The sequence below is a fragment of the Phoenix dactylifera genome, chromosome 16 (assembly GCF_051530095.1).
Source record: "Phoenix dactylifera cultivar Ajwa chromosome 16, Ajwa_hap1_PhDact_Kaust_v1.1, whole genome shotgun sequence".
In the NCBI taxonomy this organism is placed as follows: domain Eukaryota; kingdom Viridiplantae; phylum Streptophyta; class Magnoliopsida; order Arecales; family Arecaceae; genus Phoenix; species Phoenix dactylifera.
Window position 1 is genome coordinate 1902360 of NC_143205.1, and position 12234 is coordinate 1914593.

The following is a 12234-nucleotide window of genomic DNA, read 5'->3' on the forward strand; positions in this document are numbered from 1 at the left end:
AATATCCAATTATCCAATTCTTTAAAGGTGCATCCAGAATTCCTCTCTTCTGTATCCTAGAAGAGAGAGAAGGAAGAGGTGTTAAATAAACCCGAGAAAGATCTGACATGGTTGGTGGCTTCCATCCCTTTCAAGTGAACCCTAATGGGCGGCTTCCATGCCTGCTGTCTTTCCGGTTCTCGCATCTACGGGGAGGCAAGCCAACTGGCAGGCTGGCTCGCAAATTATGTCGCCGAGTGCCTCTGTTTCTGTGGATTTTTGATGCACCATCAATCTAGGGAACTTGTTAGATGATGCCATCTATACTAGATTAATATAATTCCCTGTTTACACAAAAGGATTTATAGCCATTCTGTTATGATAATAGAGAACTTTTGTAGATTACATTTCACCTGCTGTCTTTTATTGCCTTGTCTGCTTATTTCCATACTCTTGAATCATGTTTAGGAACTAATGAGTGTTGCTTCAAGTTAGTAGTTTGTACCAAATAATTTTATCAAACCCTACCTTTACCGTGAATTGGGGTGGTAGGGGTATTTGAGACTACCCGTACCAGTGGAATGCCTTGACGCAGGCATTCATGCTCATGCTTCAGTCCAATCATCCATTCAAGCACATTATGGGAGATGCCTTAGACCTTGTTTACTCCTACTAGATACGCTGCTGAAAGATGTCTCTGGTTATGTACCCGAAAAAAAGAAGAAAAGTTTCGGTTTTTTCTAGTTAATTTGATTCAACCACCATGTGGAAGCAAACCCATTCCTCTTCCTCTAGCACAGCTACTTAGAAATTATAGCACATCTGAGATTAAATAGATCACTGAGATGTGAATGCATCTGGAGTCGCAAAATTTCAGAAAGTAGGCAACTGAGGCTGAGAAGATATATCACTTGAATCAACACATTGGAATTGATGCCTCGAAAACCAAGAGGATGAGAATCTATTGAGTATCAATATAACAATGATCTACAATGCCTTTGTGTTTAAAATCACTATAGCCTTTGCAATCTAGAAACCTTGAACATAAGAATATATGGATAGATGCGGTGTTTAATTCGGTTCATTCTTAGATTATATCCCACAAGAAAGAGGAGCCCCCTGCTATGGCCGCATAGCAGTTGCATTACATCAACCTAACTTGACAGCAACTTGAAGCAGCATGTTAAAATAATGAAGTGGAACCAATCGATTTGGATAATAACTCAGGTCCTGACCTAAAGTTCTTGCAGCAGAAAGGTTAACTCATGCAAGAGCTTCAGCTCTTGTTTGATTGTTTCACTTAAGCAGCTCACACATATGCATAATCTAAGCTAGCACTTTCCACCTGAAAGTCATGACAGAAGTTTGTCGAAATAAAATGGCAGGCATAAATCAAAACCTCTGTGGAAGTCATGTTGGATTGATGAAACATTGCCAATATAGATCTGCAATACATTCTGAACAGTCAATCAGCGTATCTTGGTGCCATATATAAACAGTAAAATTGTCAACAGTCAGTAACTGAATTACCCCATGGTCACCTTAGTGTCTAGCTACCATATAACCAATAAGAGGCCAGCTTACCCATCACAATATCCAGTCATACTATGTATCATATGTGGAAAAAACTTTCACTGAATTGTCCTCTGATGCACATTTGATGACATAAAGCTTCGGTTCTACCCCTAATGTCTTGGAAGAGATATTTTTCACTGATATGATGATATGCTTCTTTACCCATCTTTTCTGCCATCTCAGGGTTGCTTCTGAGTTTAGACATAGCTATTGCATTGCCAGTGGGGTGGGGTTGCAGAGAAACCCTGTGACCTCATGCTTAATTGCCTCCAATGGCCCTCCACTGTTACATCCAGGCATGCAACTACAAGCTTTCTTGCCGTCGTTGCCACTTCGAGGGAAAATATCTCGGAGCGTTCATCCTGCATTGATAATTTTTTCCTTTTTTAAAGGCCATTTTTGTTCCAACATCTAGCAACATAATGAGAATGAAATTTGCAAACATTGCTAACAGTTCATACTTCATACAATTGGATTCAGTTCTGGAAAAGACAGACAAAAAACTCCCTCACTAGAGAAAGCTATACGGAATAATGTCTTTGATCATCCCATTGGCATATCAAGAACACATACCTTCAGAGAGCAACTGATTTCTTTCTGCAGTAGAGCAAGATGTGAAAAAATCAACATTTTCCTTGAGACCTTTATCAAAGCCACCTGATGTGACAGAAAGAAAAATAAAAGAATAAATTAAATAGTTTGATGTATAATCATCTGTAATTTTGAGGTCTTCATGTATGTATAATTTTTCTCCAGTTCTTAAGTTTTGAGATCTTATCTTTGTTTTTGAGCTTTTGAGTACTGGAAAGATTCAGGGATTTCTATTGCAGATTCTCCTCAACTTTGTATCCTTCCATCATTAGTTTCCTCACCTAATGGACATAAGCATCGAATCGTCTTTGGAAAGCAACTTAAATGACCTCAATAAGAGTTCAGATGAGGAAGACACGATTATTTTAATGAAACATGTCATTGTTAACAAACTTGAAATAGTTATAAAAATGTCACTCTCGGCTAACTCGAATTAAGAATGATTTGTCAATATTTTGGGTCAATTTTTCCCTACTCTTTCCTTCTAGAAACAATTGTTCATTAAGTTAGAAGTCCTATTGGTGTTAGAAGAAGTATGTATTTTGTTTTTCTTTTTGAACTAATTATATCTCGGAAAATTATGAACTCCTATGAATTTTAGGAGCTCCATCACTATATATATTCAGGTACTCAGTTTCACTAATAAAATCAAAAGAATTAGTGAAGTTTATCTTTGAGTTTACTTTTGTGTTCTCTCTGTGCAGTAGGTTTTACACATGCTCTATTAGGATTCTGGAGTGAGCTTTGATAGATTCTAGGAAAGCTGACAATGAATTGATAGATTTCAGTGAATCATGATAACCTCCAATGGCCTCTAATGGATTCTAGAAATAGACAAGGATCATTACTAGCGAGGTAAAGCTATTAATTATCTTTAATATTTTAATTCCTTTTCTAGTTCCTGTGCTTCTTTTGCTTAGCTTTATGGTTCTCTTCTGATTAATTATTAACTTTTACTTCCCAACTAGCCTCTGGTACTCTTCTAATCAATTTCTGATTCACTTATTTATATTTTTTCTACTTTCACTGTGTCTATTGGAAGCTTGTGTAGGCATATCTCCTTCTAGGTTAATATCATGTCAATCAAGAGTTGAATTGTAGTTAATAATGCTGAAAAAGCAACCAATGATTGATGTAAAATTTTTGTCTTTTTGATTGAAAATTTTCAACAATGCTGCAATGGAAGTTGAATATTTAAATCCTAGTACAGAGGCACATCCTAGTATGGGAATAGATCAGGATGGCATGGAACCTGTAATGAGATGCACTGGAGAGGCTGGAACAACCATTAAATACAAAAACAAAGAAATGTATGAATAAATATAAATAAGTTAAAAAATAAAAACAAGTTGTCCTGAAACACCAAAATGTTCCAAGTGTTGGGATGCAATGTTCTTGCTCGCTCCTGGACTGTAGAAACTTGCCGCTGCGGATGCCTCCAAGATCAAATCTCTGTTCGATCTAGTACGGTATCAGCATAACAGATCAATACTTAATTCTTGTATTAACATATATCTTTTATTAAAAAAATGTAATACATCATTATTTAAATATCATTATTTTATGATACTTGTATAGAACTTTATGGTCTATATAGTTAGAAATACTATATATATATTATATATTATTTATTATAATCATGGTCTGCCGAATTGGACCGTACCGGCCGGTTTGGCCTGGTACGGACTGGTTCGGTCTGGATTCGGTATCCGGATAGCGTGAAAACCGATTCCAGCTATTTTCGGGTCGATCTCGACCGGTACGCATGCGTACGGATCGTGCACCGGCTGGTACCGGTGCGAACCGGCTGTGTACTGGCTGGTACCGGTGCGAACCGGCCGGTTCGCAGCGGTACGGTTTTTTTTCTTTACGGTGGGAAAGTGCGTGTGGCCCTTTCGACCATGCGCTCCTCGGGCAGAGCGCCCCGCACGCAAAGCAAAGCACCCGTGCAGGCGCGAGGCCGCGTGCGGGCGCGCAATTCCCCACCCCACGCAGTTTCGCGCACTGGCGCGGTTTCCCGCATTGTGAAACGCCGTGCGGGCGATTCCCCCCAGCCTGCGCGGTTCTTTAGCCCGCACACCCGCGCAGGCTCATTAATGCCACTCTGTGGCATTTATCCTGCGGGTCTGCCCGCGGCGCGCGATTCCGCGCACCAGAAACTATGCCCGCGCGCGGCTCCTCGCGCTGTGAAACACCGCACGGGCGATTTCCCCGCCCGCGCGGTTTCTTGGCCCACGCTGGGCAGCGCACCCACGCGGGCTCATTAATGCCACTTAGTGGTATTTAATGTCACTCTATGACATTTATCCCGCGCGTCCGCGCGTGGACTGGACATGAAAACTAGAAGATAAAAAAAAATATGCTTTTCGGTTCGTACCAGTTCGGTTTCGATACGAACCGAACCATATCGGTCCGGTAGACGACCGGTACGGCAGACCTTGATTATAATTATATACCATATATTATATTATAACAAATATTAAATATATTATTAACATAATTAGTGAAATATTTTGATAATTTAATAAATATATTATTCTATTACCACAATATGAATCTAATATGCAATTATTTGGTTATTCATATTTATAGTTTGACTATGATATATTTAATGGAAAGAAAAATATAATATGTAATTATTATAATATCATAATAAAAATAAATATTAATTATATTGTACTATTTAATATATGAATAATATTGTAAAGATTATATGTTATTATGAAAATATGAATAATATAGAATTGATATGTAAAATGCAGGTAGTTATCATAATATGTATTAGTAAAATATGTAATTTATTAATAATATTATTAAAAATATAGTTACAGTATATGATATACGTTGTCTACATTAGACATTCCAATTCAAAGATATGTTAATAATGTATTATGATAATACAATATAATTTGCACTGCAAGACCAAAAGGAGTTGATCCGAATTTGAGTGCATGTAAAATTGCACCAACCAATTATGCAATGCAATCATTGATAGATGAAGCACACAGTAATGCACTGATGCTGTCCAATAGCTGCATTCTTATTCATCACATTCTGTCTAATATAGTTGCAACGAGGCATATTGAAGAAAAAAAAATCATAAGGGAATTGGTTAGGTAGACTGCAGTTAGAAGCTGTAATTAATTGCAATAGACAGGCAGAACTTGACATTCATGTCCTAGAATGATTGGCTTTTCCAGAGCCTGAGAGCTAAAGATAAATGACAGTCCACAAAAAGCAGTTGGCTGTTAAATATTAACTGTAATTCGCGGTGAAAATAGAACAAGTTGCAGCAGAATAGCTTCTGGTTATTCACAGAATTTGTCAATGAATATTGTCAATATAACTGGTGCTACTCAAACTGTAAGAATGCCATCAGGACGCTAGAAGAATAGCATGTTGAGGAAGATGGATGCAACATTTTATATTTTCATTAAGATTTCAAACGAAAGCTTTTTACCTATACAGCACGAGGTCAAAACCACTATGAGATTTGTACAAACCCAAAATGGGCACTCTAAGAGCTTGTTTGACTCGGTTACCTTGGAATGGAAGCAGGAAGAATAACTGAAAATGCTGCTATCTCCATGTGCAAGTTCTGCTATAACTACAATCATCAAGAGCCCATCATGGAGACAGGGACCAGATGATATATCTATAACTATCTATTCAGTACTGCATCCAAGGCAAAAGTTTACGTAGGCATGATATCATGTTTTGTTTAGTGATGCAAGAAATCCCATCCGTTCTGTGAGATGATCCATATTTTCAGCAGAGTCCCACCCATTTTCCCATTCTGGCTTCATCTCCTTGGCTTCATGAATGCTTGAATTTGTCTTCTGCATCACCTGAGAGTGGGCTAGTCATGAGAAATTGTTCCCAGAAAGAATCATTTATGCCGGGAAGTTTCTGTTCCTCATCAGTTAAGATATTAATATCCGTATCAGAAGAAAACTTGTCTGTCTCAATGGGAACCTGATCATCCATGACTGCTGAAATGGGGTTCATATAGATGCACTCTGCCTCAGGCTGCACATGGTTCTCGCTTGAAACACCAACAGCATTGTCATTTGGAACTACTCCTTCCATCTGAGAAAATTCAGAGATGCTTGTATCAGTCTGCTGAGAAATGGCCTTTGGAGCTCTTGATAGCATGCTCATTTTGGGAAGTTCAGCTGTTGAAACCATGCCAGCTACACTGGCAGATGATTGGATCTCAGATGGCGCAGATGATGACGAAATTGCTGAAAATCCAGAGCTCGGAGGTAAATATGGAGTCCCTGAAATAGTCGGAACCTTAGATAGGGTGACTCCTGAGTTCCGACTCGAAGAACTTCTGCCATCAAATGCTTGCAGTAATGAAGCAAGGTTCTCGACAAGAAAATTCTCAGGGTTGCCCAAAGATTCCAGCCTGGGAGATGCGTCATATTTTAGAATCTGCATTAGCATTGCTTTTGCTGCTTCGTTCATTAAAGGCAGATATTTGATAATTTGACCATCAGGTGTTGTGCTCTCACCATCCAGCTTGTTAACTTGTGTGGGAGATTGTCGTTTTTTGTTCACTCCAGTTATTCGCCGGTTGTTGTCATTCTGCTGCACCAGCTGAGCCAAGAATTCAGGGCTCTGCATGGCTTTTGCCAAGAATGACATCATTTGCTGCTGTCGCTGTTCCATTCCCTGAAGGCGCTGGCCTAAGGTATGAAACTGATTATCTGTGGCCTGCTGCTGTTGTCTCAGCCTAACCAGTTCCTGCATGAGGACATTCTTGTCCCTCTTCAGCATCTCAATTTCTTCCTCCAACCCAAATTTCCCCACCTCGACACATGCTGCAACATTAGTATCCTGTGCTTGAGACTGCTGTGCTTGCCTGTGTGTCTGAACTGGTTTTCTCCTGTTGATAGTCTTCAGCAAATGTTTTTGGCCTCTTAGAAATCCCTCATTTGCAAATTCCCAACGATCTGGATCAACCTTCCTAAAACCCTGACAGATAGTGCAAAAGAAATCAGGAAAATAAAGAAGAAATAAATATTAATGCTTATGCAATATCTTAATGCAATGAATGAAGCAGCTTTATCAAAAATAATGCAATACTAAAAGCTGATTTATCAACCATATCACTACCAATATTATGGATAAATATTGATAGGCCACATTAATTGGAAGCATTACAACAGAAAAAGGAGGCGTTAAATCCAGTGTCTTCTCTTGCTTGAGTATTCGGATAGGCAGAAATGGCAAAAATTCAACAAGGCGATCCAAGATAGATGCGATAATACTCATCAGAAGTAAAGTTCGTCTTACTGTAACGTATCAGGTGGTACAAGATGTACCATACCGTACTGATTCGGTACCGATATATGGTACGGAGGTCGTACTGATACTCAGTACGTTGAACTGGCTCCTTACTGTACCGTATCGACACAATGCTAGTATGGCACCAATACGGGCCTAATACCGAGATGGTGTACCTTGATCACAAATTTATTTTGAAATGACTTATCAACATAGTTTTTATTTACACTATTATAAGAAAATTCTGGCATATCAAAAAGAACAATAGATTTAAGCAGTGTTGGTAACTACCAGAAGATAGTTGTACACAACTTATGTCCTACATGAGTTAGTATTTAGGCTACAATTAACTACTCTTTATGAGATTCCACACATATCTTTACTAGAAAACCTGATTTCCCTACTTCAAATATTTCAGGTCACAAGAAGCGAGAATATTTCTGAGAATAAAAATATAAATCTCACTGTTCAGAGATCAACAGGATCCAGTGAGAGCCTGAAAAAATCTACTCTGCTGCCAACTCAACCCTCAAATAAAAAAAGAAAAATCAAAACAGAGAAGCCCAGGTGATACAAGCATCATAGTACCATGGCTTCTTATAAAGAACCCATACCAGCCTATCTCCTGCTTCGTCTGCCAAGCATTGTTGCATAACACAACATTAACAACAATCAGGCTCATTTCTAGAAATCACTTCTGAATGGACACAAATTTCTAGAAATGATGAATCAATTACACAGTTATTTGATTGATGGATAAACTGAATATTTTATTCTAGAGAATGAATTAGAAAGGGGAAGACGATAAGGTGACGATTTCTCAAAAATATTTAAGTTTGAATTTTTTTCATAGAATTTTTCCATTTTATTTGGTCCAACCACCTGATTCAAATGATGAAGTCCAGATAGCCAGTCCATGTTCCCTGAGAGAAAGATTTGAAGGTGGTGGTTCTTTTTGTGATTCCCCCCACCCCGCATTTTTTCTCTTTCCAGGTGTGTTTTCAGCCGCACGGCGGGGCGGGGTGGGGGGGGAGGGGGGGGGGGGGGGGGGGCGCTGGGTGGTGTTGCGAATGGTGTTGCGCTGGGTGGTGGGGGGGAGGGGGGGGGGGGGGGGGGGGGGCGCTGGGTGGTGTTGCGAATGATGCCATTACATAGAACCAGTCAAGACTTGATAAACAGATTACATTTAACTTATATGATGTAGACAAAGAAGCATCACCAAGAATTGATGCAACGTACTTGCAAAGCACAATGTCAAAATGTGAAAGGTAAAAGAGTAATAAAATTACAGGGTGGATGAAGTGGGAAACACTAAATCAGACAAAATATGCAACTGCACTACAAATTTGGGAAAAGAAAAACTATCCTCCAATTCGTAGCCTTATTTGATATTTGGAATATTAGAAATCTATAACAAATAAGCAACAAAGTATGCAACTGCATTTCAAATGTAAAAACTAATCTATCCTCCAATTCATAGCCTTATTTAATATTTGGGCTACCTGAAACCTATGAGAAATAAGACAATGTAGTTTTATAAAGGTTACAGGTAAACATTACCCTCTTTCACATCTGAACCATTAATCTTATATGATTACTTCAACATTATAATTTTACGACAACTTGCAACTAGACTGAAAGGTAAATAAAATAATATTAAAAAAACAAACTTCCAAAAACTTCCAACCCTAAAAATACTGTTTGTGCCTCATTCCTAGGACTATTTGATGTTCAAGAAAAAACAGGACCAATTCTCTTTCTTGTACAACCTTGAATTGCAAGCCATAAGCCAGTTCTCATCTATTAGGCATGTTTACTGTTTGCTTATCCTTGACATATTCTTGGACTTTATAAAACTCCAACTACTGACCCTCATATGAAGAAAGCAAACAAGACTGAATAAATCAACTTCTAGTGTATAAAGTTTCTCCCCATTCAAAAAACGCAACAGTATATCTTCCATTAATCTTGTCAAGATGACAATTCTACTAATCATATCCATGTAAAAAATTTCAAGAAGCATCCAACATGTAATCCCTCACATGCAACAATATCTGATACCATCTTCATGAAGCAAGGAGCATTAACAGATCTCTTCCTTGGACTACAAAGGGAAAAAATGGACATGCAGACATCCATACAAGGAAAGGGTACTTATTGGCCCTTAACGGCATGCAACTTAAGAGGAGTTCTTAAAGATACATGTCCCTGATGAATCCTTGGGAATGTTATCTTCATGACAGTTCATAGTTATGGACATTCTTATCCGAGGTCCATCATGATATTATTTGATGTAGGGCCTCTACTGAGGGAAAGAAATAAAAAAGGTTGGTAAAGAAAAAGGTTGTTGTCATCAAGGTCAGCAATATAGTCCCAAATTGCCTAGTTCCGGATGTAGCTATACCAGAGGCCGGCCGGGGTGGTTCCGGCCTTTAGATCGAGAAACCGACAAGGGAGGGGGAGAGAAAGAAGGGGAGAGAGAGAGAGAGAGAGAGAGAAGAGAGAGAGAGAGGGGGAGGAAGGGAGATAGAGGCAGAGGGAGGGGGGAGAGAGGGCTTTCGAAGCCCTCTCCTTTGTGTTGCCAGAATAGGGTGACACCCTTATTTCATTTTGAAATAGGGGCTTCGGCCCCTTTTATATTTTTCTTGAATTTTTTAAGTGAAGTCGGCAGCCACTGCCGACTCTGCTTATTATTTTTTTCCGAAACTGCCAACTATATTTAAAAAAATTCAAAAAAAAAGTGAAGTCGGCAGTGGCCGCTGACTTCACTTGAAAAATTTCAACAAAAATATAAAAGAGGACGAAGCCCCTATTTCGAAACGATATAAGAACTCCACCTCTATTTCGGAAGCCCTCTCTCCCCACTCTCTCCGCCTATCTCGTGCTACGCCAGCATCTCCCTCCCTTCCTCTCCCTCTCCCTCTCCCTCCCCCTTCCCCCCCTCTCTCTCTCTTTTCCTCTCTCTCCTCCTCCCTTGCTGGTTTTCCTATTGGTTCACACCGGTACAACACAATATGGGAGCATGTAAAATACTGTACTGTCGGCCTACCATTATAGGTGTCGGGTCTAGGATTGCGAACCTTGGATATCATCATTGAAATCTTCAATGGATCAACGAAGGAAGAATATGTTTGAGATGAAAGCACCAGATCTATGCAGTATTCTGCATCAATGCAAACCTCTGTTTACAATTATCAGCCTTTATATTGTTAAGCTTCATGTTTAGAACCACTTATCGAAAGTTGTTATTCTTTTCACCCCTCTAATGAAATTGACATTTGAAGAGAAAAACAAACACACAAACACTTTTCATAATAAAAATCTGCTAAATCTTTAAAAATAATTGACATAGGAATATTATGTAGGAACTAGGGATAATCTAATTGAATAACTATAAAAGTTAACTGATTTTGGTACCAAGCTAATGTAATTGGAAAATATAAACAGAAGTGTTTGTTTTTTAGTAGCAGACTGGTGGAACTCTTTCATTCAAAGCTTCAACAAAACGCTTCGAAGCAATTCTGTAAATAGCAGACTGTTTGATGCAGAGGGAAGGTATAAAGAGAAAATAATCTCAATTATATCATATAAAAATCTGCAGGAGTTATTTATCCATATATTCCCTTGCGTATGCTTGATTTTCGCTGCAGGCCATGATACGACTTTATACATCTTTTGCTCTATTATTAGAATCATTCAGTCCACCACTTCAAAGATTTTAACCATGATTTATATTTTGTATTTGTTTTAAAAATTATGCATTTTAGTTAGTTGGAAATGGGAAAGAGATGTGAGATAAGAAGTGAAATTTGATGAGTTATAGAATATGAAGATTCATGGAAGTCATGCAGAATAGCTAGGCATCCCTGCCGCTCTTGGTGCGAAAACTAAGTCATAGACCTCAGTGAAAAGAATTGCTAGAATAGAAGCAAAGGTGTCAGTGTGTTCGAGCTCGTCTTTACCCCAGTCCACAACCTAACCTTCTTTCAGAGCTCAAGAAAACCCCAATTGACATAAAGAAAGATGAAATCAAGAAGCGCCCATTACTTTGTACCAATTCAAATTTCAAAACAAGGGGAAAAAAAGGATAAAGAGAGACATAATTCGAAGGGAAATCATCAGAAAAGGGAGTGGAGAGAGGGGGGCTCACATAGGTGTTGAGCTGGCGGACGAAGCTGGAGAAGTTGCTGTGCTTGAAGTACTTGGGGAGGAGGTCCCTCGCGAACTCCGGCGTGTTCCAAACCACGAAGCTGTTGTTCCCCGGCCCCCACGACACGATCGCGTCCGTCGACAGGTCGTCCACCATGTCATACGTCTTGCTCAGGAACGGCGGCGGCGCGTTCCCTCCCAGCCCCGCATTCGCCCCCGCCGCCGTCCCCTCCCCGCCGCCGTCGGCGTCCATCCAGGAGAATGGGGACGGAGATCGGGGTTCGGAGAGAGATATCGCCCACGAAGAAGGCTGGAGAGTCCTATGGTTTCGACTTCGAGAGGTAAAACCCTAATAACGGAAAACAGGTGACGGCGGCGGAGGCGGACAGAGAAGACGGTGGCCCGAAGCGGAGAGCGGTGCCAAGAGAGGGAAAAAAATTGTTAGTAGTGAAGAATTCTATCTTGGAGATCTTGGGGGTAGGTGAGCAGGATGACACTTTGAGGTTCTTGGGAATTCCACTCTCAGGTCAGCGACTACGCAGCAGAGACTGTTCTTCTTTGGAGCAGAGTATCAGACATAGACTGGAGGGATGGCAGATGCATACATTATCGATGATGGGGAGAATTACTCTAGTTCGGTCAGTCCTT

The 12234-nt window shown here is 39.7% G+C and overlaps 1 pseudogene across 1 annotated transcript; it reads right to left on the minus strand.

Moving 5' to 3' along the window:
• Window positions 1-1379: 1379 nt before the first annotated feature.
• On the minus strand, window positions 1380-12008 carry LOC103716365 (heat stress transcription factor A-1-like; annotated as a pseudogene). Its single transcript, XR_015974166.2, has 2 exons — window positions 11588-12008; window positions 1380-7125 (listed from the first exon to the last, which is right to left on the minus strand). The product of XR_015974166.2 is annotated as a heat stress transcription factor A-1-like (transcript).
• Between the last annotated feature and the right edge of the window lie 226 nt (window positions 12009-12234).